Source organism: Euprymna scolopes, chromosome 19, assembly GCF_053919585.1.
Source record: "Euprymna scolopes isolate OS-2025 chromosome 19, ASM5391958v1, whole genome shotgun sequence".
Taxonomy (NCBI): domain Eukaryota; kingdom Metazoa; phylum Mollusca; class Cephalopoda; order Sepiida; family Sepiolidae; genus Euprymna; species Euprymna scolopes.
Genome location: NC_136500.1, coordinates 110,385,678 through 110,401,172, shown reverse-complemented (window position 1 = coordinate 110,401,172; position 15,495 = coordinate 110,385,678). Strand labels below are relative to the sequence as shown.

The following is a 15,495-nucleotide window of genomic DNA, read 5'->3' as shown; positions in this document are numbered from 1 at the left end:
TCCTTCCATTTCCCAATACAAAAATAATAAATTCTCCTGTCTCACATTTCGCTAAATCTCATTGGTTGAAACTGACTATTCGTTCATTCCAGAATCTAACTCTTATTACAAAAGCAAACACTCCAGAAATTTACCCATATGGCTTCACTCTATACAAGAGGCAATATATATAAAGTACACCTAATACAAACATATTAAACAACTGTGACACAACGAGCAATGTTTATAAGCCAAGAATGCTTTCATTTATACATTAAGTATACCGTACATGTTAATTTTTATTAAACAGTTACTCTACTGTGCTAGATTTTTTTCTGTTTACATACATCTGACATACTATTTTTCGACACATCAGCACTGATAACCATTATTTCTTCTTTATTTAATTTTTTTTTTAAGTATGATTGACAAAAATTCTTTATTTATACGTTAAATAATAAAAATTTTAAAAACAGATTAATCGATTAATATAGCCGACACCCGTACTGTCTGTTCCTGACTACCTAGCTAAATGTTTTCTGTGTACATATGTTGGACATACTGTTTTTCGATACATCAACACTCATAACCATTATTTCTTCTTTGTTTTATAAAAGACGAAAATTCTTTATCTGTATGCTAAATAAAAAAAAAAAAACAAAAAAAACTGATACAGCAATTATTATATCTGAGACCCATGTTCATAACCAGTATTTTGCATACTTAAAAATATCCTTATGTGTGACTTGGAAGCCTTTTAACTGTCTATTCTTGACTATTTGCAACGTTTGTGTGTTCGTGTGTGATTGTGCATGTGTTTGTGCATGCGTTTGTTTCATCAACCAGACTGCGCCATGATAATGCGTGGTTTCACAGGTACAGCTAGTACAATATATATTGTGTTATAAATAAATTTGCACAAAAATAAAGGTGGTACTCCTCATCATGAATGATTGTTGGGGGGGGGGTCTCATAGAAATTTTGGTTCTCATCATACTTATTCTGGAATTTTTCTTCCAGATAAGTTACCTTATCAAGTTGATGTCATCTAAATTAAGATTTTTTAATAATTGTGGTGAAGTTAGATGGATTTATTCATCCCTGTTTTTTTTTGTCGTCCACAATTTGGCATTAAAATTTTGAATATTTTGAAAATGAATAGTAAATCTGGAAATTATGGTTTCTACAAAGTTTTGTATTTTCCATTTTTATTCATATGTTGGAGTGTTTTAAATTTATTGAAGTAACTATTTTTATTTTTTTTTTATTTATTACAGTCTAAACTCTTGCCTTTATTGAAAAAACCTTTATTAAAGTAATTTGAGAGAGGGGTACATAATGGATGCTATTATTTACTATAGAATCACCTATGACATTTCAATCAAATTTATTCTAGTTATTTACACACTAATATTATCTGGGGAAATTACGAACCTATTATTTCCATTCAGCTACTACTCTGTAAAAATATCAACTTGTGTTTAATTGATTGCATACAATGAGTCATTTGCAATAGATAAATTGTGTGTCAACATTAAAATTTGTTGCAAAAACTTTTTCATGAAATGAAATATTGTTTTCAGTTGTATGTAGTTAGTTAAGGGTTTTGAGATTTGCTATCAGGCATCAATATTTTTTTTTTCATTCACTATATCTTTAGATTTTTTTATAAAATTTAAAAAAAAAATTGAAAATCAGAAGTTTGAAACATACTGTCATCTTTCAAATTAAAACACTATTAATAACAAATCATAAATTATTAGACTACCCAGCCACTTATTCTACTTTGATTACATTTGAAAATTCATAATCTTAATACATATGTCACAGATTTTTTCTTGCATAATAACTAAACTAAATTCTCTTTACAGAGACCTATTATTTTGTCATCTAATTTATATATGTCTTTTACAAACACACTATGTAGATTAGATGGAAGAATAAAGGAATTAAGAAATGATAAAATTGTTGAATCGGCATAGTGCGACAAATACATAACTGAGAAATGGGTAATTTGTTCAGTTTATTACAAATTACAGATAATTAGAAGACTTTAGTCAAACATAACTCAGTCCCAGAACTAAACAATATTTTAGCATGTATTTTGTGTTATTTAAGGATATTGGAAAAGCCATTGCAAAACAAACTTTGTTTCACATAGATTTAGCATATTGATTGTGAGTGGAAAATTTATTTCGCCTTTAGAAATCAGAGGCCACTCTTTGGCCTACTAACTACACAGACCTCTGTTTTTCACTCATGTTTGTGATAATAACAAAACATTAAAAAATATATGAATAAACATATATCTAATACATAAGGTAAGGCTAGTTTCTTATATTTTTTGTGCATTTATAGGCGACTGCATGAGATAAATATTCAATTCTGTTTCAATATTTAAATCTGGTTCTAATCCAAGTATGTGCTTTAAAAAATTCTGTTTTCTATTAATTTTACTAATTCTAAACTTTATTTAGATTGGCATTTTTATTTTGTTCATTGATATTAAATGAGGAGTGCATACCCCGCCTCCCCCCCCCCCAAAAAAAAACAATCAGTCATGAAAAACAAGAAAAAAATTTTGTAACATATTCATTGATTCACTGTAATTCATAGTTCAAGCATTTTGATTGACAAACCGGTATAAATTTGACCAATCGATGCATTTGTTCGAAATTACAGAATTCATAATGAGAGGGGGAAAAAGAGTAAGTGAGAAATAGAGAAAAAAACAATGTGTACATGCAAACATTTTGCAATTTTATGGTGAATATTCTACATCCTGGTCATGTTGTTAAGCAAAACATACAGAATATTCAAGATACTTTTTGAAAGACCAAACAAAAAAAATGTTTATTTTTATGTTATTTTCTTTGCAAATCGTCATGAGGGAGAGGAACATATCCCAGTTTTACTGTAAATCATTTACTTAATAATTTACCTCACCCTGAAAAAATATTGTTGTTTTTTTTGTTAACAAATTAGCACTTTTAATCTTTTGTTACTAATTTAAACAAAAGTAAATACTTTGCGACTCTTTGGAAATGTGAAAGAAATTTAGGAGCTTTTAAACTAAGAAATAAAGTTATTTTTGCCTTTTAAAACTCTTAATTTAAATAATGAAAACAATATTATCTCAAACAAACATAAGTTATAATTTCATGAAAATTTTGTTCTATTAAAATAATACCATAATAATTGAATTAAAAGCATAATAAAAATATAAGTAAAAGACCCCTTGGCTATGCGGAGTACGTGCTGTTAGTATATGAATATATAAACACACAAATATACCTTTTTGTCCAGAATTCCTTTTATATTAAAAAAAAACAAAAATAAAGAAAATCTATGATCTATCTACCCATGTTGAAATCAAAATATCATATTCTAAAAATCACGTATATTAAACAAGTTTTATTTTTAAATAAAAGCAAATTTTATAAGTATCTGAGGAGTGACTATCTCACTTACTATTTTGAAAAAAATCTCAAGAAAGGAAAGGGAGTAACTCGGTAATCATATTGTAATGCTTACAAATTATCATTGATCGCTTAAAAATTTTCTTTATAAAATTAAAACTACTTGATCGATTTACATAGGTTTTGGAATATGATATTTTCTGTCCTCATAGGTACATACATTTTTCTTTATTTTTGTTTTTTAATACAGGAGAATTCTGATCCATCTATAATCTCACAGAATATCCAATTGGAATATGCACATCAGTTATTAAAAAATATTTCATCAGATGGACCTTGTAAATTTATTTTTTTATCATTATTTCTTAATTTATTTTATTCTGAAAATATTCTACACAATTTTTTTTTTCATTTATTTGTTCCAAAATATGTTTTATATGAAAAACAAAAATCGTTTCATGGTGATATAGTTTAGAAAATTTTTCTTACAAATAAATTACTAATTTGAGAATCCATTCTCATTAATCAATGCAAATATATACTAAAGAAATGTTACATTTTATTTTTTAGAGCATTGAAAAAAAAATGATTTATTCTAAGAATTAGTGGTGGGATGATTAATTGGAATCGTTAATTGTAAGAATTGTGTATTTTGGGGGTATCGGAATCAGAATCACATTGTTAAAAAATACCTTAGATTTACGATTCTTTCATTACGATTCTCTTATATTTTTAAGTTGAACTGTTTGTTTGAAGTGAGATTAATGCTCTCCAAAATTTATGATAAAAACGTCATAGAACTTTTCATAACATATTTAATATGATATACAAGAATTTTATTAACTATTTTAAAGGTAATCTTTATTTATCTTAATGAGTTTTGAAATTTCTTTGAATGTTTTTCTTTCTTTAATTCTTTGAATTAAAAAAAAATTTTCTTTTTTTTACTTTTAGCTTAAATTGCTTTTATATTTCACCATTTCGTTTTTTTAATGCTTCTCTACATTAAAAACCGACCTTATGTCTAACTCTGCCCTCGTGGGGGAGGCAAGTAAATAGGAAGTAATATGGCGGCAGAAAAACGTTTTTCGACCACCATAAAAGCATTACAATACATTTAAACCCTGAAGAATTTCGGCCATGCGCACTTATTGTTCTAAGTTAACTAGTCACTACTTGTTTCAAACTTAAAAAAAATCAAGCGCTTTAAAATAACAAAAACACTAAAGCTTTTTTTGTTTTCAAAGAGGGGTTTCAGGCGCCCCTATTATCCCAAAGAACCAGCTATGTAAACACTTTGCAATAATTTTCAATAATTATTTTTTTAAAAATTCCTTACAATCAATTTTTATTTTAAATTAAGACATTTTCTAAAATATTTTTATATATGTTTACATTTTGTTTTTAAGTAAAATTAAGAAATTAATTTTAAAAATATTGTTTATATCCATATTCATTCAAAAGGGTTACTTTTCAGTAGCTTCACTGGTTGTTAACCTAAATTTTCTTAATGTCAGAACGAGGCTCGTCTGCGGAACCTACTTATCTAATCCCCACCGATTTTTGTTATTATGATTTTATGGTTTTTGAGGGGGGGAGGGTGCTGGAGTTTAACAGGAAAATTGGTGAAAGTCAAAATGGAATTTGCACTATTTTTAAATATTATTTTCAAGTTTAATTAAAGTTTTACAATACTCTTTTCTTATTATTGTGTTTGTATTCTTTTGTTATTTTTATTTATTTATTTATTTTTTTTTTTTGCTGGATTTAACAAACAAACAAAACGAAAACAAAACAAAACAAAAAATTTGGTGCTTATGCACTTATGTTACCGTTATTTTATTTTATTTTTTTAAATGGTTTAAGTGCCTCGCCCAATGTTTGATGAGTTTCTAATTGTTTTATAAAGGAAAATTGGTGAAGGTCAAAATTAGCACTTGTGGCGATAAACAAAAATAAACAAAAAGCTTTATCGTGTACGTACCTCTCATGGAATGTCGTAGATCGAAACACACTGGGCTAGAATGTTATTTGGTGCTAGTGCACTTATTGATCCGCGCTATTTTTAAATAGTACTTTCAAGTTTAATTAAAGTTTTACGATACCTGTTCTTATTAAATTGTTAGGTGAAAGTACAGAATAGGTACACAACACCCTCCCGTCCCTATGTTAAGAATGGCTTTCTAGAACCTGAACCAAAACATAAAGCACTCCAGCCCTAGTCGTTACCATTTGAGCTATCATCAGTTGGATATGAAATAATGTTAACATATAAGTGTATGTATGTGTATATATATATATATATATATATATATGCATACATGAAAACTTTAAGTTGACTTACATCTATCCACTTCTAATTTTTCTTTTCAATTTTGACTTCTTAGTAGTTATTTTTACCAGCTAAAAACCCATAAAATATGGTTCACAAAAGTACAATAATTTGACCCATCTTGTGCCACTCAGTGACCTCACATCTCTGAGAAGATGAATTATGAAAAAATAGACAAACAGACAAACAGTGAGCTTTATATATAAGATTTATTTTAAAAAAATACTTAAGCTGACCCAGATGGTGGCTAATCTGAAACAGTTTTAAATAATCACCTACAAATATAAACCATAAAAAGGGAAAAGTTATTTAAAATTGAAGGAGTTTTATTTACCTAGGTTTAAAGAATATGCAAACAAATAAAAATTGAAAACTAAAATGAGTAGGCTCAATTAGTATTAGTATCTTGCATTGTTTTTGTTTTTTTATTCACTAAATTTATCACTTCTTTTCTACAACCCCATTTTTTTTTTTTTATTAAAACAATATAAACATTTATTTTGGATACTTGACTGATTTCGTTGTCTATTTTTTTAGTAAGTTCAGTTACGTATAAAAATACAGATGTAATTTTAAAGATGCTTAAATCTGGCATGATCTTGCGGAAACACCTGCCAGTTAAGCAAAATTGTTTCTAAATTCATTTCAATTTTCCCCTTTGGCACTTTAGGTAAGGTTTAGCCCTGGTTTAGAGCCAACTTTACATCATGGTCCAGCCGACACTATAAAAATACGGATGAGAGGTGAGCCATTATTTCTATTCAATTCAAGCTGTACCAGCATGAACATTGATTGAATATTTGAGCTGGCCAAGAAATATGAGTTGAGAATGGGGCGGGGTGTGTAATCTGTATAATAACTTAAAGGCTTCCATTGGCAGTCTTTAAGCGGAATACTACTATTTTTAACTGAATACACTTTATAGCAGTAATATCCTGTGTTGCCGATGATTGCATGACCTTTTTCATCTAACCTACTTCTTATTCAGTTTTATCTAGAAAATATGCTGAGTGCAGGCAGTGGATGTGAACCCAGTACAACCGTAAGGGTGAATGCAGCTTTGGCAAAATTTTGTGAGTTACCTCTGACAACGTTGCAAGCTGTCCCTTTCTACAGCCAGCATAAGTTGTATAGCAGCTGTGTCAGGACCGTCATGATAAATGGCAGTGAATGCTCGACCCTCACCCAGTCATCTTTTGCATGATTGCAGTGAAATAACAGGTCCATAATGAGATGTATCTGCAATGGAAAGGCTAACCAAACTTACTACATCAGGTCGAAGGATTTGATGAAAGCATTACACTTGTCCAGCAGAGATGTTATCCGAAGGATGAATCGATTATGTTATGGCAAACATTCATCCTCCTGAATAACTATTGCGAAATCATGAATGTCTTAAACCACAGGAAGATTGGCTAGCCAAGGAAGTAAATAATTGGCAAAACTGTATAGAGTGGAATCTAGAAACAGTTGAACCATGAGAACTGGAGAGTGAACTTGGTTAATATCAGAAAATGTCTGATACGTGAACAAGGGAAAAGTAATGGTTAAATGAATGGAAGTGTTGGTGTGTGTGTGTGTGTATATATATTTTAGGGATGTACCGATTAGCAAATTGGCCGATTACTGATTAATCAGCCTTTGATAATCGGTCAATTAATAGCTTTTCTAATGCCGATTTATCAGCAAATCTTGTTGTCATAAATGATATTAATATTAATTAAATCATATTGTAAACAGTGAGAAGTTAACTCCCTCTTTTGGTTACCAGTGAAAATTTACTGAATAAACATGCATCATCTAAACCATATTATCAAATAACAGGCATGGTGCACATAATTGCACTGAATTTGAGGCAAACAGATGTAAGCATATGGAAAATTTCCCTCCTTTCTCTTCCTATCGAATTAACATTATTATTTTTTTTTACTTTAAATCATTGTCAAAGAAAATTATTACATCTTCCAGTTTTCATAACGAAGAATTGTATTGTAAATTGTGACTATGTGTGAACCGAAAATAAAGCATTCTTCATGAGTCGTACTTTTGTTCCTCATTTTTGACTCTTACTACCATTATATATGTATATTTTTTTTTATGGTTTAGATAATGTATATTTTATTGAGATAAATCACTTATTAGATATTGTACAAGTAATTTAAATACGAAAAAAAATTAACTAAATACTGACCCTTCAAACATTATGCCAATCAGTTTCTTCGGAAAGTATTTTGATGTCGATTCCAAGATTAAGAATACAGTTACCTGCAAATTATGTCAAACCATCACATCAAATGGTGGCAATCAGCAAAAACTGTTACAAATAATATGTTAAACCATCTTAGAAATGTTCATTCAAAAGAAGCAAAAGTTGCAAATAAGAAAAGAAGCACAGACTTTTTAGGAATAAATCGCAGCAACTATGAGCCTCCAGTGAAAGACCAAACTATTATAGAATTAATATTGGCAAAAAAAGTTTGGGATATTAATGACCACAGATCACAAGAGATCTATTATATGATAAAAGAAATGATTGCTGTCAATATTCAACCATATTCTGTAACATCTTACATTGGATTTAATGGGCTTATTACAAACCTTTGTTTAAATTACAGCATTGCATCAAAAAATTATTTCACTGCAAAATAATTTTCACTATATTTACAAAGGTAAAACAAAAATTCAACTATCTCTTGCTGAAATTAGCAGCATTTTATGAACTACAGACATTTGGACAGCTACAACAGATAATGTTCCCTTTCTGAGTTTGACAGGTCACTGGCTTTCGAATAACTTTGAACAGTGCAGAGCTGTGCTTAGAGTTGTTCCATTCCTGGTGCACACACAGGTGCAAGAATAAGTGAAAAATTGCACAACGTTTTATGATGAGTATAAAATCTTAGTCTTGCAGGTTCAGACAAATATGGTTGTTGATGTCAGGGAATGTGATTTAGAATAATTATCATACATTGTAACTCGGGCTGTGAAGACAACCTAACATCTAACAGAAATACTGTTTCTCACTTTAATCTCTTTCTATTAGCAATTGGCAAATTAACTGAAATACAGGATCAGCTTAATTTGGAAAAACAAACTCATTCAAGATGTGACCACATGGTGGAATTCAACATATTATATGCTGAAAATAAATTCAGAACAATAAAAAGCTCTTGTAATGTGTGCTGTTTATAAAATCCCTACCGTAACAACTTACCAATGGAGACTTTTTAAAAAAAATATCCACTTCCTGAGTCCATTTGAATCAAGTCACAGAACATCAACCATATCAATGATACCTACAAATTTAGCTCTGAGGTTATTTCTATCAAAAGTTGTCCAATCTAATTTCTGACTTTAGTAGAATCCTTCTTACCATTGTTGAACAATTCAGGTTATCAATGGAAACAAGATTTTCATCACATCTAAATGATAAAAACTTGTGTGTGTCTACTTTCCCAGATCCATCAAATATTAATTTTAAAAGATTGGTATAAAAAAAACATATTTAGAAGTGGATTCTACATCTACTTTCCACTCATGAAGCAGAATTGGCAGTAATAAGTATGTTTTACAGCTAAGCTATATGATAGGAATATACGTTAATGCATGTCTTAGCAATAGAAATCTGTAGATGTTTAGTGTGTATCAATTTTTAAAAGGTTAGCCTGCTAAAGTTAAGGAACGAAAGCTACACCCCACCTCAAAGGTATGTGCAATGTATGTGTTTTTATAGCAGATTGGGAAGAAGCGCAATTGGTTAGTTCCCAGGAGAGATGATTATGACTTAGAGAATACAATATAAATACACATTAGGATATAAAGAGTTTTGAGTAGAGTTTAGGGTATAAAAATTTGGAATAATGCAAAACAGACACAGGCAGTCGTCTTGGAGGCAAAATATCTATTGGATATACGTAGCCTGCTAGCAGCGCCATTTGCTGTTTTGAGAGAAACTATTAATAAATGGGGAGTTGTGGTTCATTGTTCTAGTCAGGAATTTAAAGCCAGGCACAAGACATCACTAGCAAGTCCCTGATATTGTAACTCTGCACCCGGCTAATTAGTCAAGGAATTAGTGTAGTAGTTAGATGGCAGTCAGAGGTTATCTACTTGTTTAACGATATAAGTTTACAAACGGTAGAATTTGGTGATGTCATGAGCTCTGGGAAATTTGTCGACTATGACCAAAGTTAGTGTTTCAGCGCAGTGACATTGATCAAAAGCATAGGCCAACCCTCACTCAGAATAAGTGACCTGACAAAATCTTTAGATCTATTACTTGAAAAGAGGTAGCTGTGCGCCAGAGATCAATACTAGGTTTTTTGGCATCCTCCCATGGCTGGAAAGATAATAAGTATCATGCTTAAATAAAGTTTTGCCCTCATCTAAATAAATTAGCATAAAATATTTAGAGATTTCCCTTTTATTATAAATAGAAGTGATACTATCAATTTTTATTTTATTTATTTTTTATTTTTTTTTTTACATGTTTATAGTATTAATGTGAATCTTAATTCAGATAGTTGGTTTTGGCATTTCTTATTTCAGCAGGTTAGTGTTTTTTTCTTTTTCTTTTTCATAGACACAACTATAATTTGTTTATAATGACAACAGGGATAAATGAGAAAGATGTGCTAGCATGTATTGCATATGTGTAGCTAAGTGTGTTTGATTTTATTATCTTTTTGTTCAAAAATGGGCTGAAAATGTTTTGCTTTTGATTTTTGATAGTGCAAACTAAATGAATGCATATTTTAAAAGCACCCAAACGAATCCCAATCATAATTCACTTTTTAAAGTTTTGAAAATCTAACTTTAATGTTTAAATCGTTGACAGTCTTTTTGTTTTTCCCAACACAATAAAAATGTTTTTATGCACAAAGTAAAAGGTATAATGAAATTTAACAACAAAAATAAAATGGTTTAAAATACTAATTAATAATTTAATAGTAACAATTGTCAAAGAAAATGGACAGCACCAAGAATAAAAATTCAATTTTATTCTATTTACTTCCTTCCAGGAGGTTAGACACAAGGTCAAGTGTGGGTTTGATGTTTTATGTGGTGGAATGAGCAGGTGTAGAAGCACCTGAGAACATTGTGTGTGTGTGTGTGTGTGCTTTCATTGGACACTCCTTTAAGTACGAGAATGGACGCACCCAGAAATGATATAAGGGTGACACTCGAGTCATTTATCAGTGACTTTGTAGGTTGCTCTCAGTACATGTTGATGTTATCATTACTGGTTGAGTTCATGTCAACATTATTGCTCGAGTCTATCAATTTCGACAATTCTTCCAAGTCAAGAGTTGTCTTGCATTTTTTATTTTTCTGACATAAACTATTTTTGGCTTCATGGCCTTCAACCTGAGGCTTATACCCCTGTTTGACGGCAGTGAATCTAAGCAGTCGGTAGTGGAGAAAGTGAAACTGTCACAACAGTTAAATAGAGTAAAGTGTATTAAGTGTGTCATCTCAATACGTTTTTCAGGTGGCGCATATGCTGTATACCAACAATTGAGTTTAGAGAAATGTGTGGATTTCGATTGTGTGTAAAAAATGTACACAACTTTTGCTTTGAATGCTTCATTGCATGGAAACATTTTGCAGCATACTGCCTTTAGTCAGGTAAAACAGTTTATGCAGTTTTACAGTTTTGTTTGGTGGTGTGTTAGATCGGTGCCTATAGTGTGCATTTATTGTTGGATCGCCTGAGCATGCAGAAGAGTTCTTACAAACCACTTCTGAAATGGAGAACCTAGATTTGCCAATACGTGTTGGCACAAGCTCATTTCATCTTAAAAGACTGCATGGAAGTTACAGAGCACACTGCTATAGCTGCACTGTTGTCACAATGCACACAGAAAGAGATGGATGTGCTCCTGAGATGTTATAAATGTTATTGACCCAAACATAGGGCAAATGAGATATAAGGCATTTAGATGTGCTGGTGAAAAGCCCTGAAAACGACTAACGTGTTATCGATGCCAATGGCAGAGATATGTTGCTCGATGTTGTCCAGGAAATGGATAAGGGGATAAGTATTAAGTACCAATTTCATTCACCAAACTTTTGTAAATGGCAAATTACCAGTGGTGACTGACTGCATCAATGGAATATTACATAAACTTCTGGCAGACATAGGATACACAGTCTCTCCTATGCACATTAAAAGCTGGATTTTGCCCACAAGATTATCTGTTGAAATATTTAAATAACTATTACTTTAAATACAGAAATTATATTTAAAGTTTTGGTTTTCTGTTCTTCTATGTCCATTTTTTCCCCATATTTTTCATCAAAATGTGTAGCGTATTAGTTGTCTCACAGGCCATCATCAGTGATCGCTCACTGGCAGTAACCTGTGGTGTTCCCTGGAGACCAAGTGACAACAAGTCTCGCCAGATTTCCAGTGTTCTCCACCTCTTGACCACTTATGCAGATGATTGCATGTTATCGCAACAGCCGTTGTTACTGATTTCTCGTTGGCATCGGCCATTGGTGTTTCCTGGGGTTTGGATGACAAAATGTCTCCCCAAGGTACCAGATTTGAACTGTACACTTCCAGTTAAGATTTGGTCAGTACTCTCCCACCTCGGTCTTTCCATCCTCCCTGTCCTTTCACAACTAGTTGGTGTGGTGTGACGCCAGTCGATGTCATCTACACCAGTTTTTTATTATTATAACTATTATTATTATGATAATAATAAGGGTGCTTGTGCAGTGTATGCACATGTATTTTAAATATTATTTCCAAGTTAAATTAAATTTGGGTTTGTATTACTGTACACATAGATTCGAAAAAGTTATCAAAAAACAAATATATAACAAATAAATGTTATCAAAGGCAAGGTAAGTTACTTTTCTTCCAAACTGGATATGTTTTTAGAGGTTTGTATTACTATACACATAGATTCAAAAATGTGGTCAAAAATCAAATCTATACCAAATAAATGTTATCAAAGGCAAGATAAGTTACTCTTCTACCTATCTGGAAAGGTTTTTAGTGATTTTACTCACTTTAAAATATGTAATCGCTTTGAAAATCTTACAATGTTTATCGATATATTTTATTAGTTAAAATTTTTTTTTTTACAATAGTAAAACAAACCCGTCATGTAAATTATTTACAGTTAAAATTTTATAAAAAGCAAAAACTTGAAGTTTTAAATATATTTCAAAAAAATAAATTAAGCCCGGTGCTAAAATATTGAAAATTCACCGATTGTAAAAAAAAAAAAAAAAAAAAAAAACTGCCGTGAAAAATGCTAACTATATTTGGAAATACTCAGTGAAAAGTTTTATTGATTATTAAAAGAACGAACTGAAAAATATTATATAAAAATTGTTTGTTTTGAAGTAAAAAAAAAAATAAAATAAAATGAAATATTCGACTTTCTCTGTTAGAAATTAAAGGTTTAAAAAACTAGTACTATATTTTGTTAGATTAAAATTCTCCCAATGTGCAATTATAATAATTATTATCCAAATGGAGAATTGTTATTTCTCTTTAGAACATACATGGACAATCGGTAACACATATTGGTAGCCATGGATAATCGGTAGCCATATTTTTTTGCCTATTAACGTGACCACGTGATTGAATACCGGAAGCTGTCTATACCTACAACTTAATCAGGAAGTGACGTTACGCTGTCATATGCATCGGCCTTCTTCTTACTCTTAGTAGTCACGGCTGAACCCTCTACTGTCCTGGATGATTGCAGACATTTGTGTGCGAATAGTCCAGGACAATCTAGTGAAAGTATATCAGTGGACAAAATGCAAAGTTCCTTAATCACCAGTGTGATTGTGGAGAGCAGTGGTTCTGTGGCAGAAGACATAAACTGACTTTGATTGGTACATGAAGAGAAACATAGCAACTTGGCTGAGCTTGTTGCTGTTTTGCAAGGGGTAAACCTTGCATTGCAATGGAAAGCAAAAACTCTTAATTTACAGAATGACTGCATATGTGCATCGCTGTGTAGCTGACACTCTGTCCGGACAGACAAAAGTGCGTGCCGAGCAGCATCTGACATGTTAATCAGATGCCACTACGGCTTACAACACTGAGACTTCATATTGGAATATGAGCTGCAAATTGATATGAGGTTTGTCAAATCTTATGATAACCGAGCTGAATTTACAAGGTGACATCATCGATGGTTGCATGAAATCCATCACAGAAGCCAGAGAACCTGTGTGTGCTGTGGCCAAAGAACAAAATGTTCCTGATATAGGCCATCCATCGATCCAGCGGGCACCCTGATGTGAAGAGAACATTGTAATTTGTGAAGTTGACCAACCTAAGAATAGCTAAAGCTGAAGTGTAATCAATGATTAGAGATTACAGAGAATGTCAGTCGATTGATCCAGCCTTATTGGAAGCCTGGCAGGTTTGAGTTATATTTTTTATTTCGTAAAAAAATTTAACAAAAAGATATTAGGCACAAGGCCAATCAAAATTTGGGGGGGGGGGTCTATGGTCATCCTCATCGCTGTGTCTTTGATTGGTCTATACTAATCTTGGCTAGAGTTCTCATTCACCATAATACCGCAAACGCATCGAGGATCGTCCTATTTAGGATTCCAAAATCAAATCTTTTTTTTTTTTTTTGTTTTTGTTTGTGCGATACATTTTTGAATGAATTCAATTATTTACAAAAGTGCATTTTTACCTAAATGCGAGTTGGGAATAATTTTCCCTTTAACAAATTTGGTACTCCCACATGGGGAGCGGTATATATATTGTTTTTAAAATATAATTATCTATTGACATGTGTTTCGTCGTCTATGACTCCTCAGAGTTGCTGAATCTAGCGAGATTTGAAATTGGGACCCCAGGGTAATGAGCCTGACCTCTTTATCCGCTGGACCATCTCGCCGACAGTTAGGATATATCGCAATTTATTTAGATGTTATTTGTTTTTGTTTTTGCGATACGTTTCTGAATGAATTCAATTATTTACGAAAGTGCATTTTTACCTAAATGCGAGTTGGGAATTATATTTTAAAAACAGTGTGTGTGTGTGTGTATATATATATATATATATATATATATATATATATATTATGTGTAAAAATAGCATTCTATAAAATGTTGTTTTATTTATATTTCATTCACATAGGGTGAGTAAAAAGTCTAAAAAATAAACAAAAATGCTAGGAAGACCCTCCTCTCTTTAGATGGTAGACCACGCACTGTTTTCCAGCTTAATGGGGGCCTTGAAAATAAGCAGGTTGATCTCAAAATTGGGCTGAATTCTAGAGAGGATCAAATTAAAATGGGGCGGGGGAGTTGGGGGGATATATGATGTTGCTCCCAGATGAGATCAATTATTTGGGTGATCGGAGCTGAATAAGAAAATTAGAGTGTAGGCATTTTAGAAATTTCCTATCAGGGATGGAGGATCTAATCTAGACACTTAAAAGAGGTCTGGAGTCTGACAGAACCTGGAACTGTGTGTGCCATGCTTAGGCAGGGAACATGAACTCAAACTTGGTACCTCTTCGTATGCACAGGCTTGCTATTTTGATTTATCTTCTGTCACAGGCTGCAGAATGTACTTTTTCCTATCACATCTGATCTTGACCTTCAGCTGGTGCTTGAAGAACAGGATCAGCTCCTGACCAGCAAAAGATTCCACCCCATGCTTCTCATTCGGGTGCAACGTCCATATCACCATTCTAGTGATGAGTAGGATCGCGAGAAACGCCATTCGTCTCACACTGTCCCACGGTGGCTCAGCACTGTGGGTGGCGTAG

At 31.8% G+C, this 15,495-nt stretch overlaps 1 protein-coding gene across 2 annotated transcripts in view; it reads left to right on the top strand.

Annotated features, from left to right (window-relative positions):
- Window positions 1–15,495, top strand: part of LOC145239875 (zinc finger and BTB domain-containing protein 11-like) — a 179,696-nt gene that overhangs the window by 142,911 nt on the left and 21,290 nt on the right. The gene's annotated exons all lie outside the window — the stretch shown is intronic.